The following is a 19,514-nucleotide window of genomic DNA, read 5'->3' on the forward strand; positions in this document are numbered from 1 at the left end:
TTGACAGTTGGTTAATGTTTGAAGAGACTGGAATTAAGAGGACCTTCCATTTGCCAGGAAATGAAGAGCAAAGGTCCGTAGGTAAAAATGTATAGTGTGGTTAAGATATCATCTGATTGTTATTGACTGTACTTACAATCAGCATTGTTAGGTGAGTGGCCTGTGCTTTAAAACATCAAACTAGGTGCTAGGATACAAAAATTAGAGATATAGATAGTGATGAAGATACTGCTGAGTGAATTGCTGAGAAATGGAGAAATACAGTCAATTACCATTTCTTGGGTGGCTCAAGAAGAATCTACACTAATGATCTGGTATGCTGTCACTGAGTTGTATATCAAATATGATGGACATTATGCACTGATAAGGCCAAGGATATATCTGAATTTTTAGATTAGAGTAGATCCTTTGAAATCATATTTTCTGTGGGTATCATTGTCAAAGCCCACCACCCTTCATTTATAATTTGTTTTATTAAAGGGTACAGATAGAGGAGGTCATGCAAGAGAATAGAAATACACAAATATGTTAGTACAAAAAGTCAAATAATAAATGGTTTCAAAAGACGTTTCATATTAGTGTACTTTTTTTGAGGTAGGGTCTCACTCTAGCTCAGGCTGACCTGGAATTATTCTATACTCTCAGGGTGGCCTTGATCTCATGGTGAAACTCCTACTTCTGCCTCCTGAGTGCTGGGATTAAAGGTATGTACTACCACGCCCAGCTATTAGTGTACTTCTTGAAGTAAGGACAAAACCTAATCATGGTGTCTGATAGTCACACTATAGAATATGAAATATTTTGAATTCTTTCTTTTTTTTTTCAAGGTAGGGTTTCACTGTAGCCCAGGCTGACCTGGAATTCACTCTGTATTCTCAGGGTGGCCTCAAACTCCTGGCAATCCTCCTACCTCTGCCTCCTGAGTGCTGGGATTAAAGGCATGTGCCACCACGCCCGGCTGAATTATTTCTTTTTTTTAAATTATGTGTCATATATAATAGAAACTTGGTGCAGAGTCTAAAAATAATAGTTATAAAATCTTAGTTATTTACACAAAGTGACAAAAGAATATTGTGGTATCTTCACACAATATATTTTTAATGTTATCTCTATCTTTACAACCGTATATACTAGCAGATTTTAAATTCTTAAGTTAATGAAAATAACACAGATATAGACTGATATAAGTTGTATCAATTGATATTTGTCTGAGAAATGGAAGACATTTTAAAATTAAAGGGTTTGTGCTGTATAGCTCAGTGGTCAAGTGTTTGCCTAACACATAGAAGACTCTGGGTGTGACACTCATCTTTCAAGAAAAAAATACTAATAAACTCATCACACATTAATATAAATAACATCGTATTAAATTATATTTTCTCAACACAATAATAATGCCATTATTTTCATAATTTTGCAGTTTTGAAAATCTTTAATATCTGGCTTCATAGATGAGATTTGAGCATTTTGATTGCTTCTGCATTCACTTTGTTGGGACTATTTTGTTTGGGTTGAAATATACATACATACACACACACACACACACACACACACACACACACACACATATATTTGAAATCCAGTTTCACATAGAAGAATGGTTGGAAAAGAAAAATTCTTTTTAATGTTATCTCATAATCTTTGGCACTCAGCTTTGGTACTAGAGCAAAACTTGAGCAAGTAACAATTTCTTGAAGACTAGTTGTAATGTGGAATATGAAAACATCTAATTTAATTTTTTTCAGTTTCTTTGCAAATTTATCATTCTGTCTTATACTCAGAGGGAATATTCTATTTATTCATGCATGATTTTATAACCATCCTGCCTGACCATTTGGAAATTTTGGTTCACTGAGTTATATAGAGTTTTAACGTGTTGACACATTTTACTGTATGGTATTATTAAAGCCTAATATAGCAGTATCATTGTCACCTCATCTGAAAATTCCCTAAAGGTGAGAAAGCTGTAAAACATATTGTGGTACACACTTTATAAAATTCTGATTTCCTCAAACTCTCATGTTTTACCATTGATAGCACTTTTCCTCCTTTTCATCAGCTTATTCTGTTAATCTTCTATAGCGTGTTTGGCAAACAACCAGGTTTGAATACCATAGTATGCCTTGTCAGTTTGTTTTTTATGTAGAAGAGGTACCTGGCATCTCAAATGGTGAGCTTTTTCTAGAGAGAACAACCACCTTTCTTTGTGGCAGAGGTCCTTCATGTATACCATGTACTTGTCCTATGTCATCACCAATAATATTAAAAAAAAGAAATGATGACAAATGACATATTTTTAAGTCATAATATCATCTCCTCATCAAGGACAATTAAGTGAAACTAGCTCTTTTGATTTTTAACTGAATTTGAAGAAATAGCACAGTATTGATTAATAAAATTTTATATTAATGTCTTCATTCTTGCCAATACTAAGGTTCTTTTTTTTTAATTTAATTTATTAGTTTTCATTTCAGTGAATACAGGCAGTTTGGTACCATTATTTAGGCTCATCTGTGATCTACCCCCTCCCATTAGACCCTCCTTGTTAATGAAAATTGGTTGTGCATTGTGGAGATAGCCCCCAGTTATTAGTATGATAAATGTCTCTGCAAATCATGACCCAACATGTAACTCTGACATTCTTTCCGCCCCCTCTTCTGCAAGATTTCCCTGAGCCATGTTGGGTTCATTTTTGGTCTGCTTCAGTGCTGAGGTGTTGGGGACCTCTGAGGCTTTGGCTCTCTGATTTGGTAGGAGTTGATTTTTCTCTGCGTTGATCTCCTTCCCCTTTGTGCTGGTATCCAGTTCACAGGAAAACATCACCCTTGCTTATTTCGCCAGTTGTCCTTAGTTTCAGTTGGGCCCCTTTTGAGGTATGTTGGGGCAGCTCTCTTCTTAGGATCTGCATCTATCTGGAAAAGAGAAGCAGATTCTCCAACGGAGAGTAAGTTAGCACCCGGAAAATTGAGATAACACTTACTTTTTTGATAGACAGTTTGATAGGTGTAGGCCCTCTTATACCCCGTGATTGATGGTAGCTTGATATTGTAGAGTGGGCTTGTGTTTGGGTATGGTTCTGACTTGTTTCCCAGCTCCAGCTAAGGGTCTAGTACCACTGAGTGGATCAGTTAGCCAAATCAAGAGCAATTGATTCCTCACCATGGCTGTGTACCACTATTGCACTTGTGTGGGCATCACATCCGGTTATTTGTTGCTAATTAGGTTAAACAATGTGTTGCTTGGACAGATCTTGGTCATTTCCCCCAGTTGCCTATGTAGCGCCTTCTGGCACTAGACACGCTGACTGTCTGGGGACTGACTCTCTCCTGGCTTCCAGCCATGTCATTCCATTTTACGCGTCAGCTGTGTATGGAGTCTTCAGCAATAGGGTCTTATCACTGGCCTTTGGTGGGTCATCAAGTACTCTGACAGAAGTCTGTCATTGTTTTGGGAAACCTTGTAGGTTTCTCTGATCAAAAGCTCATTGTGGATGGTAGGCCCAAGCTGGAAGTGGGGGTTACAGGTCAGTGTCCACTAAGAAATTGAGGAAAAAGATAACTAATATACAAGAGTTAGAGAGGAGAGAGATAGAGGGGAGAGGGGGAGAGGGAGGGAGGGAAGATGTAGGAGATTTAGGTCAGTCTTGATCCTACCCTCTCCAGTGTCTTGTGGTTCAGGTGTTTCCTGTAAGGGTCTAGTGAAGGTTCAGCCATTTGGTCTGTCTTTTAGGAAGTAGAATTTTATGGTTCCATTGCCGTTTGGGTCCAGATTACTGTTTTCCACTCTTTGATTCCCTCCCCGCCCTCCCATCCATCTTATTGTCTAGTCCATGAGGTGCTTGCTGGGTATGTAAGGCATCTTGGGCAGATTCAGTTTAGGTGTGGCAGATGAGTGAGACTATGTGTCGATTTTTTTTCTGTGATTGGGTAAGTTCGCTGAGAATGATCTGTTCCAGGTTCAACCATTTTTCCTCAAATTTCTTTATGTCGTTTTTTCTTACTGCTGTATAGAATTCCATTGTGTAGATATACCACATCTTTGTTATCCATTCTTCTAATGATGGACATCTGGGTTGATTCCAGCTTTTAGCTATTACGAATTGAGCTGCTACAAACATGGTTGAGCAAATCTCTCTGGCTTTTGGTTTGAAGGTTTTAGGGTACATGCCCAGTAATGGTATAACTGGGTCTGTTGGTATTTCTATAGTCAGTTTTTTCAGGAGTCTCCATATTGCTTTCCAAAGTGGTTGTACCATCCTGCATTCCCACCAACAGTGAATGAGTGTCCCTGCTTCTCCACATCCTCGCCAGCATTTATTTTCATTTGACTTTTTGATGTTGGCCATCCTTATTGGGGTAAGGTGGAATCTCATCGTTGTTTTAATTTGCATTTCTCTGATGATTAGGGATGATGAACATTTTCTTAGGTGTGTGTTTGCCATTTGTATTTCTTCCTCTGTGAATTGCCTGTTTAACTCTGTGCCCCATTTTGTGAGTGGGGTATTTGTCTTCTTATTGTTTAGACTTTTGAGTTCTTTGTAAATTCTAGAGATAAGGCCTCTATCAGTTGGATAACCTACAAATATTTTCTCCCATTCTGTGGGTATTCTATTGGCTTTGCTTATTATATGCTTGTCTGTAAAGAAACTCTTCAGCTTCATATGATCCCAATGATTGAGTGACTGTTTAAGAACTTGAGCCACTGGGGTTTTATTCAGGAAGTCTTTTTCCATTCCTATATCATGGAAGGTACTTACTAAATTTTCTTCCAGTAGTTTTCGAGTTTCTGGTCTTATGTTGAGGTCTTTGATCCATTTGGATTTGAGTGTTGTGCATGGTGAAATGTGTGGATCAAGTTTTAGTTTCCTGCATGTGGTTATCCAGTTTGTCCAGCACCATTTGTTGAAGATGCTATCTTTTTTCCAGTCTATATTGTTTGGGCCTTTGTCGAATATCAAGTAGCTATAGTTGCTTGGCCCCAAATTGGGGTCCTCAAGTCTATTCCATTGGTCTATACTCCTGTTTTTAAGCCAGTACCATGCTGTTTTTATTACTATGGCTTTGTAGTATAACTTTATATCGGGCATGGTGATGCCACCAGAGGTATTTCTTTTGCTGAGGATATGTTTGGATATGCGAGGCCTTCTGCCTTTCCATATGAAATTTGAGATCATTTTTTCTATGTCTGTGAAGAACACTGTAGGGATTTTAATTGGAATTGCGTTAAATCTATATATTGCCTTTGGTAAGATTGTCATCTTCACAATGTTAATTCTGCCTATCCAGGAGCATGGGAGGTCTTTCCATCATTTCAAGTCCTCCTCAATTTCTTTTTTAATACTAAGGTTCTTTTCCACTGTTGAGGTAGAACAAATGTTATACTTGGTAGACAATAAATAGGTTAATATCATTTGTAGTGTAGAAATCCTCTTGACCCTGTACACCTTTTGGGGCTACACATTGAGACCTACTGATGAAAATGTTTTGTATTCTTTTATGCATTTAAATTATTTCATTTGCTGATTTCTGCCACATATGTATCTGCATAATTCAGCAAAATGGAGATATGGTATACATTATTATTAGTTGTAGAGATTTAGAGAAAAATTTGATTTTCCAGAATTAGTCAATATATTTGAATCATGAATAAATTATATATCAAGAAAAGAATGTGAGTATTTAGATCATATAGAATTGGAAGTCAAGTAGATTAACAATATTTTTTAAGGTATCCAGTTTTCTGTGATTATTATATACAATTAAACATGTATTATGGCATTGTAATTTGGTGTATCACTTTTATATTTTAGGCATTAAATGTTCTGAGTACAGAGTTATCATTTTTATCTGTATTTTAAAACTCAGGCCAAAGAAGAATATTTAAATTTTCTTGACTATTTCCTTATTTTATTGTAGACTTCATGCACAATTATCTAAATACCTTTTAGTACCTGAGGGTTATATTATTTACATTTGATTGAAGTCAACTGAGAAAACTACAGATAGAAACTCAACATTAATTTTAAGTTTGATTTATTAAAATGTGATATTGGTTCTGAATTTGGTATTTCTATTTTTCTCAGAAAAAATGATAAGATGAAATCTGCTAATTCTTTTACCAGACAAAAGTTTAATTCTTCAGTGTCACTCTAGATCTGAGCATGTAATTAGGAACTTCAGCTTTTCTGTTAACAAATGCTATGTCATGATTCTTGAGGAGAATAATGCACTGTGATGTGTTTTAGTCAACTACAGGAGTGGTCCTATTTGTCTGAACCCTAGTTTAACCTAATTGTTAACAATTACATTGTGTTTTATTCTTACAATTAAAGTGTATTCAAATTTATTGGTCCCTTGCTTCACAGATTTATCTCAGTATGTGGTGTATTCAAACAGAATTTTGTATTTTTAATTAGGGGATTAGAGAAGTAATTCTGGAGAGCCAAAAAAAATTGTTAGGCATCACATTGCTTAACCATCTAATATGCCCAAAGTGTGTATGTGTTTGTGTATGTGTGTGTGTGTGTGTGTGTGTGTGTGTGTATACTGTTGTGGGAGTCATGTACCAGGCAGGCTGTTCAGTCAGGGTTGGAAAAAGTGGACATGTGCAGGAACTGTGAGCACAATTAGCACCAGGCAGATAAATCCAGCTTTAATCCTGTTTACGGTTGGCATCAGACAGATGTGCCAAGATTGATCCAGACAAGCCCTGAGCTTACAGTAATATTTTTAAAAGTGCCATTCACTGTTCTATTTTTGTTAAACCTTTGCTAAATATTCTTAAGTGTTGTTGGTTTTGCTCTTCTTGTTAGCCACTGTAACCTACTTTAAGCAGGTCCTGCTCTGCTCTCATGGTGACAGGATAACCTGCCAGGAGAGGTTATCTTTATTCCCTGTAATTAAATTGACTCCCCCTCCCAAGAAAATACAACAATAGGAAGTGGGTGCTGAATTAAATAAATAGCATGATATCCAATAGACGTAGACTTAAATCCCTTGCAAGAACAGATGGTCCCCAGTATCTCTGTCAGTAATGTGAGAGGACAGTTAATGTTCTGAAACAACTAGTTATAGCCAGTATGATCCTAATGAACCAATAGATTTCAAATTATAAACCACATGCCAGCAAGTAAAGTTGTGTTCCTTTTGTAAGGACTGAACTTTCATAGCCTGCGAAAATGTTCCTAGAGATGATTCTCCATTTGTCTACTAACATCAAATATGAATTCATAAAAAAACTTTTACTCTGTATTTTTCACAAATAAAAGTGTGCTTTAACATTAAGGTAAAAGTGAAATTACATTTAAAATACAGGCCCCAAAATAAATGATGGTTGTGTTTCTCTAAACTCACTTTTTAATCTGCAGTCTGGGTATCCTAGGTTGTTCATGGAAATGGGGCTTCTGTATGCAATTATGAAAACCTTTGTTTGCCTCTGTCAGAAGCTGATATTACAACAGAGCTGCCTAATGGGTGAGTCAGAGCAGATATTCTGTAGAAAGACAACAGAGATTTAAACCTGTTAATACTTTAAGTACTTTACATATAAAAGCCAATTTCTGGTGCATTTTCAGAATAGCGTGAGACCAAATCATTCTTGAAATAATACTAGAAGAGATGTAGAGAAGTGGTCAGTTTTTATAGAGCCCAAACAATAGACTTTTACAACATAGTTTGAATTCTTTTGATCTCTAATCATGTTTGTCATGAATGATTGTATGTTCTAAGAGTGTCCAAACAGCATTGTGGTGTGGGGGGTTGAGAAGAAATAATTGCCTAACTTTTTATTTTATCCTATTAGATTGTCTCCAGAACTTTTTATTGAAGTTAGACCAAGGACTTAGCAACAAGAAATGGGAGGGAGTTTCTTCATGATCTTTCCTTCAAGTCTAGGAAGCTAGTGTTCTGCTATCTCACTGAGCCAGCTGGTCCACTGCAATAATTTACAAACCTCTAAAACAGAAGAAAGCACAGCAACTCTCTGTCTACTCTAGGGACTAATAAAATAACATTTTGGCCCAAGCCATGACATAAAAAAAACCAAACATTTTAATCTCACAGAATTCTAACAAGTTTTCTCTATGAAGACTGTAACCAGAGAGAGAAAACAATTTTCCTTAAACCGTATAGAACACTCATCTCTATATATTGGTACTAGTTGCATTCAAAATCAAGTGGATCCTGTCATGCAAACTGGATTTACTTATATAACATAAATGGTTAGCATTGCTAAAATCAGTGGTATATAACAGTCTCTATGCAGGGTATTGCCACCTAAGAGAGTTATATACTGCTGACAAAAGTAGTGTTGAGGACCATTTATCTCTTGTTAGGGACTTTTAAAAAGGTATTGTATTTAAAAATCAATTAAAGGGCTGGAGAGATGGCTTAGCAGTTAAGCGCTTGCCTGTGAAGCCTAAGGACCCCGGTTCGAGGCTCGGTTCCCCAGGTCCCATGTTAGCCAGATGCACAAGGGGGCGCACGCATCTGGAGTTTGTTTGCAGAGGCTGGAAGCCCTGGCACACCCATTCTCTCTCTCTCCCTCTATGTGTCTTTCTCTCTGTGTCTGTTGCTCTCAAAAAATAAATAAATAAGTAAATAATTAAAAAAATCAATTAAACATATTTCTACTGCAAGTAAGAACTATTCTCAAACTGTAATGCTTCTTAATTTCTTTCTGACAAAAAAAGGCAAACAGAGCCATTCATATTTAAAACTAAGCATTTACTGGGTAAGCAACACCAGAGAAGATGGGAAGATTGATCTGAGAAAGCAGGACAAATCAGATGTCATATCAGATGGACAAGGAGATCCAGCTTCTGATGAAATGCCATTTGGTTGTTGACATGTTTGTGGCTTTGCTGTTTTCCCAAAGGCTGTGGCTCACATACTGTTTGAGTTTGACTAGATGACTTCACTTACATGTGGAATCTTCAAAAAAATATATATCATGTGGAAGGCAAGGGGGAAAGTGGCAATAGATGGGGCCAGGAAGAAGGGAAGGCCATGAGGAGAGGTTGGCTAGATGGTACATAAGTTTCACTGAGACAGAATGAGTTCTGTATATGCTATATACCATGGTCACTATAGTTCAAGACTATATCCTTGAAATTGCCAAGAAATAACATCTTAAGACTTCCTTCCACAAAAGAAGTAATGAGTCTGATCTAACCACTTTACGATTTCACATATATCAAATCATCGTGGTGTACAACATAACCACATATATAACTTTTATTTTTAATCACCTAAAACTGGGCAAATAAAGCTATAATAGAAAATAGAGAAAAGCAAATGTCTAGAGGTTTGTGAAGAAGGGAGGAATAAACTCTTGAAAGACAAATACAGAATAGTTGTAAAATAACACATTAATTCATTACTAATCTTACTAGATTTAGTATGGATAATTTATTTTACTCTTGTTAATCCAATTAAATATTTATTATTTCCTCTTCTGCAGTACAGAGGTACAAACCCAGCACCTTATACAGGCTAGGCAGATTTTCCACCACTTAACTATACCTCTAGCCCCAATTAAGTATTTCTTTTTAAAAATATTTTTATTAATTCGTTTTGTATTCAGCAAATACAGCCAGTTTGGTACCATTATTAGGCTCATCCATGACCTACTCCCTTCCCTCGGCCCCTCCTTGTTGAGGTATATGGGTCATGCATTGTGGAGTTAGCCCTCAGTTTTGGGTAAGGTAAATGTCTCTTCATATCATGACCCAGCATGTGGCTCTGACATTCTTTCCAGCCCCTCTTCCGCAAAATTTCCCTGAGTCATGTTGGGTTCATCTTTGGTCTGTTTCAGTGATGAGGTGTTGGGGACCTCTGGGTCTCTGGCTGTCTGATTTGGTAGGAGCTGATTTTTCTCTGTGTTGATCTCCTTCCCCCTTGTGCTGGTATCCGGTTCACCAGGAAAACAGTACCGTTGCTTGTTTCGCCAATTTTTCTTAGTTTCAGCTGGGGCCCTTTTGAGGTATGATGGGGTGGTTCTGTCCTTAGGATCTATGTCTATCTGAAAAAGAGAAGCAGATTCTCCAACGGAGAGTAAATTAGCACCAGGACAAATGAAATAACCCTTACTTTTTTAATAGAGAATTTAATAGGTGTAGGCCCTCTTGTAGCCCGTGATTGATGGTAGCTTGATAATGGACAGTGAGCTTAGGTTTGGATATGGTTCTGACTTGTTTCCCAGCTCCAGCTATGGATCCTGTACCACTGAGGGGTTCAAATCAAGAGCAGTTGGTAAGGACAACTGGCGAAATAAGCAAGGGTGATGTTTTCCTGTGAACTGGATACCAGCACAAAGGGGAAGGAGATCAACGCAGAGAAAAATCAACTCCTACCAAATCAGAGAGCCAGAGCCTCAGAGGCCCCCAACACCTCAGCAATGAAGCAGACCAAAAATGAACCCAACATGGCTCAGGGAAATCTTGCGGAAGAGGGGGCGGAAAGAATGTCAGAGTTACATGTTGGGTCATGATTTTCAGAGACATTTATCATACTAATAACTGGGGGCTAACTCCACAATGCACGACCCATTTTCAATAATAAGGAGGGTCTAATGGGAGGGGGTAGATCACAGATGAGCCTAAATAATGGTACCAAACTGCCTGTATTTACTGAAAAGAAAAGTAATAAATTAAATTAAAAAAAAAAAAAAAAAGAAGGCTGTCCACTGGCATACTGTGCATGCATGCGTGGGTGTGTGTGTGTGCATGCACACACACACACACACACACACACACACCACTTCCCCTTGAAAAAATGAATAAATAAAAATGATGTAAAAATTAAAAAAAAAAAGAGCAGTTGGTTCCCCACCATGGCTGTGTGCCACTATTGCACTTGCGTGGGCATCACAACAGGTTATTTGCTGCTAAGTAGGTTAGAGCATGAGTTGCTTGGACAGATATTGGTCATTTCCCCCAGTCGTCCATGTAGCACGTCTGGCACTAGGCACGCTGACTGTCTGGGGACTGACTGTTTTCCAACTTCCAGTCATGCCATTCCATTTTATGTGCCAACTACATAAGGTGTCTTCAGCAGTGGGGTCTTACCACTAACCTTTGGTGGGTCATCAAGCACTTTGATAGAAATCTGTCTTTCTTTTAGGAAACCTTGTAGGTCTCTCTGATCGAAAGCTCATTGTGGATGATAGCCACATGCTGGTACTGGGAGTTACAGGTCAGTGCCCACTAAGAAAAGGAGGAAAAAGATAACTAATATACAAGAGCTAGAGAGAGAAGAGAGACAGAGAGAGAGAGAGAGAGAGAGAGAGAGAGAGAGAGAGAGAGAGAGGTGTGGCAGGATGCTATAGAAGATAAGGTTAGTCTTCATCATACCCTCTCCAGTGTCTTGTGGCTCAGGTGTTCCCTCTAAGGGCCTGGTGAAGGTTCAGCCATTTGGTCTGCCTTTTAGGAAGTAGAATTTTATGGTACCATTGCCATTTGGGTCTAGATTTGTGTTTCTCACCCCTCCTTTGTCCTCCCCCCACTCCCCGCCGATCTTAGTGTCTAGTCCACGAGATGCTTGCTGGGTATGTAAGGTATTTTGGGTAGATTCAGGTTAGGTGCTGTAGATGAGTGAGACTATGTGATGCTTTTTTTTTTTCTGTGATTGGGTAAGTTCACTGAGTATGGTCTGTTCCAGGTTCAACCATTTTTTCTCAAATTTCATTGTGTCATTTTTTCTTCTGTATAGAATTCCATTGTGTAGATAACTAAGATGTGGTGTATCCAATTAAGTATTTCTAAAAACAATATAGATTGCTCTAAAAAATTTGAAAAATGAAGTGAAATAAACCAGATGTAAAAGCACATAGTTAACATAAAATTCTATAAGAGGCACATATAATCTATAATAATGATCAGAACTATAATCATGAAGTATTAAGTAGAAAAAAGCATGAGGGAACTTTTTGGGATCATGAAAAAATTGTCTTTACTGTGCAATACAGGTGACAAATAGAACTAGGACTTTCAAATCTATATCATTTTGATTTGTGCCTTAAACAACAATAAAAAAAAAACACAAGTGACAGTGTTGCTGGATGTATTTCCTTGAAGAAAGACCTCACATTGTTGAGGAACTGAGGTTAAGAACATATAAAATGCTTGGATTCAAGCATTAGATATGTCTCCTTTCACATGTGTAACCACGGACACGAAATTCTCCGTTTTGAGTTTATTTTAGGGAAAAGAATAGGCTAAGGAAATGGATTATGTTGTAAATTGCCATTTTCTGTGTCTATGCACAGTATTCTGGGTTTGTGGTGCACACTTCGATTCACAGCCCTGGGAAGGGGGAGACAGAGGATCCCTGATGTTTTCTTGGCACCCAACTAGCCTGCTTGGTGAACTCTAAGCCAATGAGAGACCTTGTTTCAGAAAAGATGGGTGGTTGGCCTGGAGATTGACACTCAAGGTTGTCCTCCATCCTCCATATGCATGTGTGCTTGCACACATTCACATGGACAACACACACACACACACACACACACACACACACACACTTCTTAGAATTGTAAGAACTGACTGAGATAATACATGTAAAGTGATTAGGGAAGTATCTGGCAAATAACACATGTTTATTAACTATTCCTTATTTTGGGAATGAAACTTTATAAAACAGAATAGAAACAATTATAGAAGGTAAAAATAAACTATTTTTTCAATTAATCACAAATACCTTCATTGCAAAAAAATTAAAATCATATAAGCCCAACTAACCACAAACTCATATTTCCAAGTTCTTTCATACAAACCAGTATTTGCACACATATAAATTATATTATACGAAATTATATAGTCAACAAGTGCATATAACACAATCATGGACGTGTACTATGTGAATTTGGATGCCGTTCTACTCAAAGAACAATGGTGCTTTAGCATCCTACTATATTCATTAACTACAAAACTTGCATGCTTGTTTCCAGTGTTCATCAAAATAATTTTTGGTCAAATTGTGTGTGTTATTTGCTCCTGGATCAAAACGATGTATATATTAAGACATTTTTCTTTTCTATGTTAAAATATATATATGCAGGTTGATAGTTTTGTAAGGGAAAACAAAAAACTTAACCTTACATTCCCTGTCTGGTGTAGTTATCTTTTTGCTGCTGGGAAAAGCATCCAAACAAAAGCAGCTGACAGGGGGAAAGTTTTGACTTTGGCTTACATTCTTGAGGAGAAGCTTCATGATGGCAGGGAAAAAATGGCAAAGCAGAGGCTGAACATCACCACTTCTGCCACAGCTCGTGGAAAACAGCAGCAGGAGAGTAAGCCAGACTCTAACAAGGGCAAGCTGGCGATAACACCGTTAAACCCATTCCCAACAACCCACCTCCTCTAGCAAGGCACCACCTCCAAAATTGCCATCAGCCGGGGCCAAGCATTCAGAACACATGAGTTTATGGGTGACAATTCAAGCCACTACATTGTCTTATATCTCTTTTATTTTAATAGGTAGCAGGTGCTAAGAATTTATTTTTTAAGAATTCTTTTTGTTGTTGTTCTCAAGTTTCTTTTAAAAATCTTTTAATATAAATTGGATATAATCCTTCAGACTACTTTGTTCTTTTCATTCACTTTTCTTAGCCTTAGTGTCTTAGTGTCTTTCTGGACCAGAAAACACAGATTGTATTTTCTTTTTTAAGAGTGTCAGAAGACAACTGTGGTTTATCCCTACACTCTCCTATTGAAGATCACTAGCCTTGCTTCCAATACTTTTGCTACTATAAATTTTACTGCAATTAGCATTTTAAAACCTTTTGATAACCCCCGCTCAACTTGTGCTCCATCAGATACCCTTTCTGCACTCCCACAGGCACTGGGTTGCTTCCCTTCAGCTGCACCATCAGTGATCCTCGTTTTTGATCTCTTGCCAATCTAAAAGGCAAAAAGTGGTATCTTGTTGTTTTAATTTGCATTTCTTTGATTACTAATTAGGTTGAACTTCTTCATATGTTCATTGGTCAATTTGCATTTCTTCTTTTGTGAAGTGCCTGCTTGAGTCTTTTATTTACTTTTCTATGAAAGTGCTTTTTCAACCTTGATTGAATAGATTATATAACTGTCATGTGTTGCAAACACTTCTATTTGGCTTTTGCTTGTGACTTTTACTTCTGGGTCTTTAAGACTTTTAAGTACCTAAGTAATTTTAATATTGCATTTCTTGATATTTGTAGGTCTTTATTATTATTATTAGGAATTTCAAACTCATATAACTATCTTTCTAATCTAGAAAACGTATTTTGAACCACATGTCCACTTGATCAAAAGGTACAAATAATTGTTAATAAGCTCATCCTGTCCAAATATATCATTGTTTCATTGCAACTCAGTTTGGTTTCCCTTGTGTACAACAGCATACCAGCCAGTGTTTAGTTTCTAGCGTCCTCTTCTCTAAGCAACAGATATTCTTTGAGAGCTCCAGAAGAATGGGAAATGCAATGTGATTAGAAGAAAGTCTAATCTCAAGTACATCTGTAGTATACATACAGCAAAGAAGCGATCTGGAGAGATGAGTCAGTGGGTGACAATTATGAGAGTCAAAATGAAAACAAAAACCTTTATTGGAATATTGTGTCTGTAAAATTGCATGATTTTATGATATGGCCAAAAGGAGCAAACGATGTTAAACATGCTGGGACAGCACCTTCAAAGGGAAGAGGGCTTAGGTGAGGACCAGTTTCATTATATATTTTTTAAATTAATTAATTTATTTGAGAAAGAGAGTGGGTATGGACATGCCAGAGCTTCCTGCCACTGTAAAATGACTTCAGACATATGTGCCAGTTTGTGTATCTAGCTTTATGTGGGTACTGGGGAATTGAACCCTGGGTCATTAGGCTTTGGAAGAAAGTACCTTTAACTGCAGAACCATGTCTCCATGTCTATTAATATCTTCATGATATTAAGAGTTTCCTTGCCCTTTTCACTTTGAATCTTTCCCAAGGGCAGGAGGATTGTTTTGACTCTGGTGCATGTAAGTATGACACTGTTTCCTGTAGGAGTGTAAGATTTTTATTCTTGGCCTCTAAAGGTTTTTTATTTTTTATTAGTTATGTACATAGTATATACAGTCATGTTGGAACCATCTTTAACCTCATCCTTGTCCTCCATCAACCCCCAGAGACCCTCCTCATTGGGGAATATGGATCATGTATTGTGGGGGTAGCCATCAGTTATGGGTAAGAGGCAATGTCTCTGTGTGTAATGACCCATAGTGTGGCTCTAACAATGTTTCCACCCCTTCTTCTGCAAATTTCTCTGAGCCATGTTGGGTTCATTTGTTTTTATTTTTATTTTTTAAATTTTTATTAGCATTTTCCATGATTATAAAAAAATCCCGTGTTAATTCCCTCCCTCCCCCCCGACTTTCTCCTTTGAAATTCCATTCTCCATCATATTACCTCCCCATAACAATCATTGTACTTACATATATACAATATCAACCTATTAAGTACCCTCCTCCCTTCCTTTCTCTTCCCTTTATGTCTCCTTTTTAACTTACTGGCCTCTGCTACTAAGTATTTTCATTCTCATGCATAAGCCCAGTCATTTGTAGCTAGGATTCATATATGAGAGAGAACATGTGGTGTTTGGCTTTCTGGGCCTGGGTTACCTCACTTAGTATAATCCTTTCCAGGTCCATCCATTTTTTTTTACTTTTTAAATTTAATTTATTAGTTTTCTTTTCAGTAAATACAGGCAGTTTGGTACCATTATTTAGGCTCATCTGTGATCTACCCCCTCCCATTAGACCCTCCTTGTTAATGAAAATGGGTTGTGCATTGTGGAGTTAGCCCCCAGTTATTGGTATGATAAATATCTCTGCAAATCATGACCCAACATGTGACTCCAGAAGGAAAGAAATAATTAAAATCAGAGCAGAAATTAATGAATTGGAAACCAAGGAAACAAGTAAGGCAATTGACAAAAAAAAGAGCTGGTTCTTTGAAAAAATAAACAACATTGACAAACCTCTGGCCAATTTGATCAAGCAAAAAAAAGGAGAGACTCCAAATTAACAAAATTCAAAATGAAAAAGGAGAGATCACAACAGACATTAGTGAAATCAGCAGAATCATCAGGACTTATTTCAAAAACCTCTACTCCACAAAACTGGAAAATGTGGAGGAGATGGATAAATTCCTGGATGCATATCATCTACCAAAGCTAAACTCAGAGCAGATCAACCACCTCAATGAACCCATCACACTCATGGAGATTGAAAAAGTAATAAAAAACCTCCCAAAAAGAAGAGACCAGGACCAGATGGATTCCCAGCCGAATTTTATCAAACCTTCGTGGAAGAACTCAAACCAATCTTCCTAAAACTGTGCCACACAATTGAAGAACGGGGAACGCTACCCAACTCCTTCTATGAAGGTAGTATCACCCTAATCCCAAAACCGGGCAGAGATGCCACAAGAAAAGAAAACTATCGGCCTATTTCCCTAATGAACATAGACGCAAAGATCCTCAACAAAATACTCACAAACTGAATCCAACAACATATCAAAAGCATTATCCACCTTGACCGAATGGGATTTATCCCAGGAACACAAGGGTGGTTCAACATACGAAAATCTGTCAATGTAATACACCATATAAACAAGCTTAAACCATCCATTTTTTCTGCAAATTTCATAACTTCATTTTTCTTGACTGCTGAGTAGAACTCCATTGTATAAATGTGCCACATCTTCATTATCCACTCATCAGTTGAGGGACATCTAGGCTGGTTCCATTTCCCAGCTATTATAAATTGAGCAGCAATAAACATGGTTGAGCACGTACTTCTAAGGAAATGAGATGAGTTCTTCGGATATATGCCTAGGAGTGCTATAGCTGGATCATATAGTAGATCAATCTTTAGCTGTTTTAGGAACCTCCACACTGATTTCCACAATGGCTGGACCAGATTCATTCCCACCAGCAGTGTAGAAGGGTTCCTCTTTTTCCACATCCCCGCCAACATTTATGATCATTTGTTTTCATGATGGTGGCCAATCTGACAGGAGTGAGATGGAATCTCAATGTAGTTTTAATCTGTATTTCCCTGATGACTAGTGACATAGAACATTTTTTTAGATGCTTATATGCCATTTGTATTTCTTCCTTTGAGAATGCTCTATTTAGCTCCATAGCCCATTTTTTGATTGGCTTGTTTGATTCCTTATTATTTAACTTTTTGAGTTCTTTGTATATACTAGATATGAATCCTGTATCAGATATATAGCTGGCAAAGATTTTTTCCCATTCTGTAGATTGCCTCTTTGCTTTTTTTCATTGTGTCCTTTGCAGTGCAAAATCTTTGTAATTTCATGAGGTCCCAGTGATTAATCTGTGGTTTTATTGCCTGAGCAATTGGGGTTGTATTCAGAAAGTCTTTGCCAAGACCAATATGTTGAAGGGTTTCCCCTACTTTTTTCCTGTAGCAGTTTCAGAGTTTCATGTCTGATGTTAAGGTCTTTAATTAATTTGGACTTAATTCTTGTGCATGGCAAGAGAGAAGAATCTATTTTCATCCTTCTGCAGATATATACCCAGTTTTCCCAACACCATTTGCTGAGAAGGCTGTCTTTTCTCCAATGAGTATTTTGGGCATTTTTATCGAATATCAGGTGACTAGACTTCCAAAACTATATTAAATAAACTAAATTAAACTATATTAAATAAAAGTGGGGACAGTGGACACCCTTGTCTTGTTCCTGATTTTAGTGGAAAAGCTTCCAGTTTTTCCCCATTTAGTAATATGTTGGCTATAGGCTTGTCATAAACAGCTTTTATTATATTGAGATATGTTCCTTCTATTCCCAGTCTCTGTAGGACTTTTATCATGAAGGGATGTTGGATTTTGTCAATGCTTTCTCTGCGTCCAATGAGATGATCATGTGATTTTTGTCCTTCAACCTGTTTATATAATGCATTACATTTATAGATTTGCATATATTGAAGCATCCCTGCATCTCTGGGATAAAGGCTACTTGGTCAGGCTGAATGATCTTTTTGATATACTCTTATATTCTGTTTGCCAATATTTTGTTGAGAATTTTTGCATCTATGTTCATGAGGGAAATTGGTCTGTAATTTTCTTTTTTTTTCTACCTTTGCCTGGTTTTGGTATCAGGGTGATGCTGGCCTCATAGATGGAGTTTGGTAGAATTCCTTCTTTTTCTATTTCCTGGAAAAGCTTAAGAAGCAATGGGGTAAGCTCTTCCTTAAAGGTCTGGTAAAATTCAGCAGTGAGTCCATCTGGGCCTGGGCTTTTTTTAGTTGGGAGATTATTGATAACTGTTCGGATCTCCATGTTTGTTATAGGTCTATTTAAGTGATTAATCTCATTTTGATTTAATTTAAGTAGGTCATATAAATCAAGGAAAGCATCCATTTCTTTCAGATTTTCAATCTTTGTGGAGTATATGCTTTTATAGTATGTCCCTATGATTTTTTGAATTTCTCTGGAATCTGTTGTGATGTTACCTTTTTCATCTCTGATTTTATTAATTTGTGTCTCTTCTCTCTTTCTTTTGGTCAGATTTGCTAAGGGTTTATCAGTCTTGTTTATCCTTTCAAAGAACCAACTCTTTGTTTCATTAATTCTTTGGATTTTTTTTTGTTTCTATTGCATTAATTTCTGCCCTAATCTTTATTATTTCTTCCTGCCTACTGATTTTTGGTTTGCCTTGTTCTTCTTTTTCCAAGGCTTTAAGGCGAAGCATTAGGTCGTTTACTTGCGACCTTTCTATTTTCTTAATATAAGCACTTAAGGCTATAAATTTACCTCTTAGAACTGCCTTCATTGTGTACCAGAGATTTTGATATGTTGTGTTCTCATTATTGTTTGACTCTATAAAATTTTTGATTTCCTTCTTGATTTCTTCATTGACCCATTCATCATTTAGTAGTGTATTGTTTAGTTTCCATGATGTTGTGTATGCTCTATAGCCTTTCTTGCTACTGATTTGTAGTTTAATTCCACTGTGGTCAGCTAGAATGCAAGGAAATATTTCAGTTTTCCTGAATTTGTTAAGATTTGCTTTGTGTCCTAATATATGGTCTATTTTAGAGAATGTTCCATGTGCTGCTGAAAAGAATGTATATTCTGCAGCCTTTGGATGAAATGTCCTGTATATATCTGCTAGGTCCATTCCTTCTATGACCTCATTTAGTCCAGATGCGTCTCTGCTTATTTTTTCCCAGGATGACCTGTCAATTGATGAGAGTGGGGTGTTAAATTCACCACCACTGTGTTTGGTGTTATCTGTGACCTTAGTTCTAATAGTGTTTGTTTGATGAATTTGGGAGCCCCCATGTTAGGTGCATATATTTAGGATTGTAATGTAAAGTTAGCAAGCAAAATGATGGCTTTCATTATTGTATTTTCTTTTTAAAAAACTATATTTTATTTATTAATTTGAGAGACAGAAAGAGGGAGGGAGGGAAGGAGGGAGGGAGGGAGGGAGAGAGAGAGAGAGAGAGAGAGGGAGGGAGGGAG

General features: G+C 37.2%; 1 protein-coding gene across 1 annotated transcript in view; it reads left to right on the plus strand.

Annotated features, from left to right (window-relative positions):
• The window catches only part of Cerkl (ceramide kinase like), a 121,860-nt gene that overhangs the window by 33,723 nt on the left and 68,623 nt on the right, over window positions 1-19,514 (plus strand). The gene's annotated exons all lie outside the window — the stretch shown is intronic.

The sequence above is a fragment of the Jaculus jaculus genome, chromosome 4 (genome assembly GCF_020740685.1).
Source record: "Jaculus jaculus isolate mJacJac1 chromosome 4, mJacJac1.mat.Y.cur, whole genome shotgun sequence".
NCBI lineage: Eukaryota > Metazoa > Chordata > Mammalia > Rodentia > Dipodidae > Jaculus > Jaculus jaculus.